The sequence below is a fragment of the Condylura cristata genome, unplaced genomic scaffold (genome assembly GCF_000260355.1).
Source record: "Condylura cristata isolate star-nosed mole 26May11 unplaced genomic scaffold, ConCri1.0 scaffold00004, whole genome shotgun sequence".
Lineage (NCBI taxonomy): Eukaryota > Metazoa > Chordata > Mammalia > Eulipotyphla > Talpidae > Condylura > Condylura cristata.
The window spans coordinates 35,303,472-35,312,873 of NW_004567105.1; positions in this window are offsets into that span (position 1 = coordinate 35,303,472).

Here is a 9,402-nt window from a genome sequence, read left to right on the forward strand (position 1 = left end):
TCATGCTGAAGTGGCTTTAGCTTCTTAGTGCTGTGCTTTAACCCGCTGCGCCACCAGGGAGGGCCCTTAAATATTATCTTAATCGTTTGAGCTAATGCCAGGAAAACTGAAACTTGTCACTGATAATAGAACTTCTGGTTTAAAGGCTAAGTCAGGGCCCTCCCTGGTGGTGCAACGGGTTAAAGTACAGCACAGTGAAGCTCGCAGCAGCCGCTTCAGCACAAGTTTGATCCCTGGCCAGGGAGGTGACCTACATGGCACAACCGACCTCTCCTGACCTGCCCGCTGCTCCCTTCAGCAGTGTACTTTGCCGATTTGCCTGTTCTGTTCAACGATCTGCCTCTGGTGAATCCTCTCACTTCTTTCACGTCTGGCCTATACCCCAGTTCTGTATACACCAATAAAATAAATCTTTAAAAAAAAAAAAATAATAAAGGCTAAGTCAGCAGGTTCTTAATTTGTATTTCCCCTATTTACTCCAGAATAAATTGATCTATTTTATTCTAACTCTACTCATTTATTGGCCCATTAGAAAATAGTCGAATTAGTGGAAATACTTTTAAATTTCAGAAGTAAATTTACAATTTATGGAATTAGTTTGATCAACTAAGGAATAACTGGATCTTCATTGTGAATTACTTTTCTAGATAATCAAGCAACATCCAGCATTTAGGTAGTATGTGTGAATTACCTGGCTACAGCACTCAACAAGTGACTGTCTTTGGGTGGGGTTTACAATAATTTGTCAATTCTTTATCTCCACATGGCTTTTGAAATATTATTCAAGCTAAATCAGAAATTGAGCTAGTGGGTCATCATGTAAAGACTATTTAAAAGCAGCATAATGGACCAGGTGAGGGGGACCCAAGCTTCAACTGTGCCACTCACTAGCTGGTTTGCTTACCCCAAATCTCCAAAATGGTGTTTTTTAAGTAAGATGCTACCTTACCCATTGCCCCCTCTGCACCCTTTCTTTATTCCTGAGGCTGGAATCAATCTTGTAATTAAAGACTTAGAACTTTCCCTCCCAAACCCAGAGGCCCCAGGGAGAGGAATGAGGTTGGAGGTTGAATCACCAATGGTCAATGAGTTGATCCGTCATGCTTATGTAATGAAGCGTCCACATATTACCAAAAGGACTGCAAAGAGCTTTCAGGTTGGTGAACATGTGTAGATCTAGGAAAAATGGCCTCTTAGGAAGGAGGTAGACACTGTGTGCCCAGGAAGGACGTGGGCACTGTGTGTCCTTGCCACATACCCTGCCCTATGCACATCTTCCAAACGGAAGTTCCTGGCTAATGTTCTTTGCGATGACTCAGTGATCTAATGAAGAAACAGGTTTTCTGAGTTCTAAACACTCAAGTAAATTAAGTGAACCTGAAAAGGGGGCTGCAGGAACCTCTCCTTTATTGCCAGCTGGTCAGAAGCACAGGTAACAATGAGCTTGCTACTGGCATCTGAAGTGAGGTGTGGTCTTAGAAGACTGAGCTCTTTATCTGTAAAATATGTTCTCACTGGGGGGGCTGTATCAGGAAACCCAGCCAGGGTCCAAGAATTGATTCTTGGGATGGGAAAGTTTCTACACACACACTGGAACTGGGTCCAGGAGCTCATCTTGTGCTGTGGCACACTGAGTTTCCTGATGCCAGCATAAGCCAGTGGCAGCAAAACATGTCCTTCTTCTCTACTCCCACACACTGAACATTTCCATCTGGCTTGGTAGAGCCTTCTCTATCAGGTGAGGGAGGCTCTGAAGAATGGGATTACTTAGTCCTCAGCGGTCCAGCCCTAGCTTTCCAAAGCTGAATGATAACACCTTTCTATGTCCCCTTGTATCCATCCTACATTTCCTATGGAGTCACTCCTAGGTAAGTTGACAGGAAGCTATCAGTTATTTGTCTAGCTCTGATATATCATTATCCTTATTGAAAACATGATGACTTTCAATGTATTTGGGAATCAACCAGGCACTGAAATCTAACCATACCTAATCACCATACACCTTGAGTAGATATAATAAAGAAAATTTACTTGTAATAAGTAAACAGGAATGAATCCCCATCCTTAAGAGAAAACAAACTAGAAATGGGCATGATGTCCTATTGTTCTTTTATACACCTCTGTGACTTTGGCTCTTATATCAAGCAGACTCCAAATAGAGCTTATGATATTGATTCATTCAAAAGAACAACTACATTCCCTTTTTTTAAAATCCCAGACTCGTATAATCACCAGCTAACTCCTCTTGTATTCTGAAATGTAACAGAAAAATATCCCTCATTGAACAAATATTACTAGGTTCATTGAGAAGAAACTCCATCTTGAGAGATTTAGCATTTTCACATGCAAATGATTTCTGATGTAACTCTAGACAGAAGCAAAAAGGTCTGTTAAGGTAAAAAGAAAATGATTTGGAGATAAACTCTCAAAATTTGTCTTCCATTCAACCATCAGATTCTTTTTAGATGGTCTCTGAAAGATCTAACAACAGACATTAGAAATTAGATACCTACTGTCAAATTGTAGTTTAACAGGATTACAGGTTAGTATTGGGTCTCAAGTCACATGTTATAAAGATGTGAAAGCCATCATTTGGGAAAATACAGTTTGCAACATACTCTGTAATAACTTCACTGTGGCCCCTGAATATAATGGTAACTATTTCATAAAGTTGATGATGGGATGACATATAATACGCTGGGGTTAGCCCACAAAAAGTAGGAGCCAATAAAATGATATGGTAATAGTGTCTATCACTCTTTAAATATAAAGAAAAAGAAAAGGAAAGACAACAAATAATCATTTGAAAGGAAAGTCAGTCTCAGATAGTAGTCAGGTAGATGTAACTCTAACCCAAAATAGGATACCATTTTGTAACTACTCCAATACAGTATGATGCATTAGAAGCATGGGAATGCCACCATTGGTAATGGGAATATAAATAAACACTATCAAGTCGGAAAGGAGTCCCACATTATATTGAAAAGTTGAATATACACAGAAATTCCTAGGCTTATACTCTACACCTAGGTTTATACTCTAGAAGAATTTTACATATCATGCTCCAGGAGTTATGAGTAAGAAGGTAGCAGTGTTGTTTATAATATTAAAAAGAGAAATAATCCAGGGCCCTCCCTGGTGGCGCAGCGGGTTAAAGCACAGCACTGAGAATCTAAAGCCGCTTCCTCATGAGTTCGATTCCCGCCTGCCCCGGAGGTGACCACATGGCGTGGCAGACCTCTCCTGACCCGCCCACTGCTCCCCTCAGCAGTGTATTTCGTTGATCTGCCAGTTTCTGCACTCCACTCTGTCTCTGGTGAATTCTCTCACCCTCCACATCTCTGGCCTGTATCCCAGTTCTGTATGCACAATCAATAAAAAAAAAAAAAAAAAAAAGAAATAATCCAACTGTCTATCTACAGTGCATTGGATTCGTAAATAAATGGTAATATGCTATAGACATCTACAGTGAATTTAGAAATACAATTTTGAAGTGGAGAAAACTGCACACAGTATGAAAAAATAAACATTTTCCATTTGAGAATACATTTTTAAAAGCGATTTCTTGTAAAGATGCGGGGGAGTGGGGTTAGGAGGCAACATTGGGTGTGAAAAGAATTAGCGATGTCCTACTTTTTCAGCTGAATGTTGGGTTCAAGCTTGTTTATTTTATTTTTTCTGAATATATTCTTCCGTATGCACAAATTATTTCTAATAAAAATGAAAATAAATACTAATATTCACAAAAGAAATTCAATAAATAATGTCATCAGGCAATCTCCCAAAGAAAAGATATCAATGACTACTAGATATATATATTTGTAAATCTTCAAATTTACTAGTAACCAAATAATTATAACAAGAGTCTTTTTAAACTGAAAGTGAATGTTTTATCAATCAAATTTGATTTTTAAAAAATAATTATGTGTGTTAATGCAATAAGAGGAACTTATTATACTCTGCTATTAAAAGCAGAAATCAGACCAACTTTTCTAAAAATATATCAAGAAGATTTAACATTTGCTCCTTTGACTCAGTAATTATGAACTCTAAAATTTCAGACAATCACAAAAGATTGAAGATTTAGATTCAAGACATTATTGTTCACAGTGGTCAAAAATGCAAAATATGTATCCATTCACTTAACAGGCATTTACTGAGCATCTACTATATGCCAACTAGTATTTAGGGTACCTGAAATACCTTGGTGAATGAAACTAACAAAAATTTTGACCCTCTTGGAATCCACATTTTAGTGGAAGGAGTAGATGGTAAACAGAAAAGTTAGTAAATGGAATAAAATAATAGATACTATGAGAAAAAAGAAAGAGCAAAATAAAGGAGATCAAGAGTGACTGAAGGAATGGTGGGGAAGAGCAGTTTGCTTCATTAAGAAGAAGATATTTGGGGCCCTCCCTGGTGGAGCAGCAGGTTAAAGCACTGCACTGAGAAGCTAAAGCCACCTCCGCATGAGTTCAATACCCACCTGCCTGGGAGGAGATCCACATGGCGTGGCAGACCTCTCCTGACCCGCCCGCTGCTCCCCTCAGCAGTGTACTTTGTCGATCTGCCTGTTCTGTACCCCACTCTGTCTCTGGTGAATCCTCTCACCCTCCACATCTCTGGCCTTCACCCCAGTTCTGTACAAATAAATAAATAAATCTTCAAAAAAAAAAAAGAAGAAGAAGAAGAAGAAGAAGATATTTGAACAAAGATTTGAAGGGATGAGAGAGCTGGATAATGGGTTCTTACACAGAGAAAATAGCTGGTACAAAGGCCCAGAGAAATAATCCTGTCTGACAATTAGAGCAACAGAACAGAGTCCAGTGCATCTGGGGTGACCTAAAACAGGGGAGGAATAGGAGACAAAGTAAGAGTTGGAGGCAATGGTGAAGGACCTCAATGATCTTATGTCCCATCAGAAGGACTTAAGCTTTTTTTCTCTTTTTTTTTTAAAGATTTATTTATTCATACAGAACTGGGGTACAGGCCAGAGATATGGAGGGTGAGAGGCTTCACCAGAGACACAGTGAGGAGCAGAACAGGCAGATGGAGGAAGTACACTGCTGAGGGGAGCAGCGGGCGGGTCAGGAGAGGTCTGCCACACCATGTGGATCTCCTCCAGGGCAGGCGGGAATCGAACTCATGTGAAAGTGGCTTAAGCTTCTTAGTGCTGTGCTTTAACCCGCTGCGCCACTAGGGAGGGCCCAAATTTTTCTCTTAGCAGCAAAGTGGGGAGCTCTTGAATCTGAAGCAGAAAGCCGTGGTCTAACATAATTTTAAGGTAACATATTTCTAAATTTGAAGATTTATAAATAAGTCTAGTAGTCATTAATATCTCTTCTTTGGGGGGGTTGCCTAATGACATTGCTTATTGAATATCTGCTGTGAATATTAGTATTTATTTTTATTAGAAATAATTTGTGCATACAAGAGAACACATTTAGAAAAAGAAAATGAACATTCTTGAACCCAACATTCAGCTATTATATTAAATGACTATTACAGTATAAATTAATAGATTATATTAAGCCCTTGCTTAATATAATTCATAGTAGGAACTTGTAAAGTAGTCACAGAACAAATGAATGTAGTGAAATATTATACATCCATTAAAGAAAACTGCAAAGAATATTCAGTGACATGGGAAAATGCTTGCCATTCATATTCAGTGAAGAAATATAGTTAAAAGTTATATTTAAGTTGCAGTTCAATTTTGATTTTCATAGAACTGTAAGATAATGCATTTAGAGGGGAAGAGAGAATTTACTTTTTTGTTTAGAGGGGATTAATTATTATTATTATTATTATTTTAGGCAACACTGGTTTACAACACTGTATATATTTTAGAGATATAGATTCATGTCTCGTCAGATGTGTGTGACCATGCTGAACCCACCACTACAAATTTCTACCTCAGTCCATTAGGCCCCCTCTATCCTTTACCCTCTACACTGCCCCCTCAATTCTACAGTCAGATTTCTAGGGTTTGGTTTGGTGTGCTTTACTGTTATTTTGTTTTGATTCTCTGGAGTGCAAGTATGAGTGAAATTACTTGGTATTTGTTAATCTTCTTCTGACTTATTTTACTTAGCATTCTCTCCTCCAGTCCTATCCAGTGGTCTCAGATGGCAAGATTTCTCCTTTTTTCCTTTTTTTAAGAGCTGAATAGTATTCTGTTGTTTCTATGTCACATCCACCCATCTGTTATTTTCCTAACTTAGCTGTGGTAACTAGCACTGCAATGAGCATAGGGTTGTGGGTAATCCCCAAGGAAGGCCTGAGTGTGACTCCTCACTTCCATGCTTAAAAAACTTAGAATAAGAACGGCAGGCACATGTAGAAAGGCTAATAAAAGGTCAATTTATAAAGGGAAATGAAAAGAGGGGCATACAGGGTGAAAAGAGAAAGATTAGTTGATGAATGTGCCATCAAATGTTGTCTGAGCCGGGACCAAGAACTCACTAAAGGCAGGTAAAAAAGAGAGCACAGGCCCAAGCATGGCTGCCGAAGCCCACCCTTCATTCCCAGCAATCCCCCTGGTCAGGAAGTCATGAGTCATGACTGACACATAGCATAATGGCTTTGTACTCTGAGCCTGGGATCTCTTTGGCATAGAGGTGGGGGGAGGGTCCATAAAATATCAGTGGGTGGAATTCATTCAGGACATCCTCTTCTTCTCAACAATAGGAGTTGCATGTATTTTCAAATGAGTATTTCTGTATTATCCAGAAGTTGGGCAACTGGATCTTCTGAAGCTTCTATTTTTAATTATTTGAGGAATCTGCACTTTCCATAATGGCTCCACCAATTTACATTCCCAGCAAGAGTATACAATTCTCTTCTCTCCATACTCTCTATACCGCTTCCTGATTTTTGTCTTTTGAGTAATAGCCACTCTCACAGATGTGAGGTGAAAAGTCATTATTGCTTTGATTCCCATTTTTCTGTTACTAAGAGATGATTAACATCTTTTTATCTTTCTGTTGGTCATCTGTGTGTCTTTGGAGAAGTATCTGTTCAGATCCTCTGCCCACTTTTTATGGGATTTTGTTTATTAATGCTTGAATGTTATGAATTGTTTGTCTATTCTGGCCATTAGTCCTTTATTAACATATAATGTAAAAATATCTTCTTCCATTCATCAGAATGCCTTTTCAACTTTCACTTTTTGAGTTTGATGTAGTCCTATTTATTTTTGCTTTTTTTCTCCTTGCTATTGAAGTCAAGTCCCCAAAGACATCATTGAAACCATTGTAGCAGTGTTTGGCCTGTGATTTCTTCTATATATTTTATGGTTTCAGATACTATATTCAAATCTTTAATTATTTTTTTGTGCATGGTGTGAGACAGTGGTCTAGCTTTATTCTTTCCTTGTAGCTCTCCAGATTTTTCCAATGCCATTTGTTGAAGAGGACTTCCTTTATCCTTCTATGTTCTTTACTCCTTTGTCTTTAACTATCCAGTTAATTAATACTTAATTAGTGTGACTTTATTTCTGGGCTTTCAATTTTATTCCATTGATCTGTACATCTGTTTTTATTCTGATACCTTCCTGTTTTGAATACTATAACTTTGTGGTATATCTTGAAGTGTGAGAATATAATACCTCCATTCTGATTCATTTTTGTCAGGGTTGCTTTAGATAATTGAGGTCTTTTCTTGTTCCACACAAATCTCAGTAATGATTTCTCCTTTCCTTAAAGAATATATGGCTCTGGGCCCTCCCTGCTGGCACAGAGGGTTAAAGCACAGCACTAAGAAGCTAATGTCACTTCAGCATGAATTCATTCCCTGCCCTGGAGGTGAACCACATGGTGTGGCAGACCACTCCTGATTCTCCCCTGCTCCCCTCAGCAGTGTACTTTGTTGATCTGCCTGTTCCACTCCCCACTTTGTCTCTGGTGAATCCTCTCATCCCTGAACCTCTGGCTTGTACCCCAGTTTTGTATGCATAAATAAATAAGTCTTAAAAAAAAGTATGGCTCCAATTATAGATAGGCAGGTAGCTGGGTAGATAGATGTTAAGATGAATAGTTTGATGGATGTATGGTTAGATTTTTTTAAAATATAAGAAAATACCATTACATAGAAATGGTTTTAATTACATGGTAGAATTATCAGTGTTTTTATAGTATTCACTGTTTCTGAATTTATAATAATAATGTATTATTTTTATAGTCAAAACAATATGCTTTAAAAAGATAACCAATAAATATATGGTATTTTTAAATGAATTTCATGGTGAACATCAGGAAATATGTCCATCAATCAAAATTGTTATATATTTTTCTTGGTTGCAGGGAAAATGGAAGGTATTTAATATTCATTGGCTGAATTTAGCAGCAGACAGCCCGCAGTTTATTAGATGGCTGTCACCAATAGCTCAATAAATCTCTTAGAGTCACCACAGAAGAATTTTTCAAGGAATCATGGAAACAATTTAGCCAGTAGAAAATAAATGATTAAAAAGTCATTATTTTACCTACACAGGCTAGAGAAGAATTGCCTAATTTAACCACAAAAGTCACTACAAAAGAACAAAATAATTACAGTGTAAATGGATACGCAAAATAAAGGAATCATTTGATTTTAATAATAACTTGAGAGAAAATTATGGGTGCAGCATGAGTTTTCCAGAACCATGTAAAACACCTCATTAGCACCCTCATTGGATTCAACTGACTGCTATTTGGATCCAAGGTGCCTGATCCAAGGTGTCTGTGTCTGATGTCTTCAAATGCCTGGAGTCTTGAAGAAGTCACGATGGAGGATAGGTTTCCCACGAGATGATTCACTTTCCAAGTTCTTACAAGGCTCAATGTTGTAGCAGGGTTTCAGCCTTATGTGGCCAAGAACATGATGAACCACCAAAAAAGTACGATAATTTGGTCCTTGCTATATATGGAGTGATAAATTAAAAAAGAATTTTTAAAGATAACCAAGTGTAGAATTCCTGTGAAACATTCAGAAAAGCTTCTAGAAATTTTCTTTCTCCACTAAAAGGAAGGTTCTGTGTCAACTATTTCCAGATAAACTGGAGCCTTCAAAGAAAATAATTCTTCAAAGTGTGTTCCTACGCAAAGGTATCTACAGAACTAAATTCTTGTTCATTCATTTAATCATGTTACAGATATTTGAGATCTGCAGTGATACAAGTTTAAAGATAAATAAGTCCCTGCATTAGGAATTGTTTAAGAGAGAAGCTAACTAATTTGTTAGCCTGTAAGTACATTTCATCTCATACTTTTTTTTTAAGTAGACAAAATTCATTTTGGTAAGGGTAATTGAAATAGTAAGCAACAATTTTTTATATTAAGTTCACTCTTTTGAATTAAAAGACAATAATTTTTCTTCCTGCAGAGCTTTGAAGAGAGTTTTTGGAGTTACTGTGACACTATT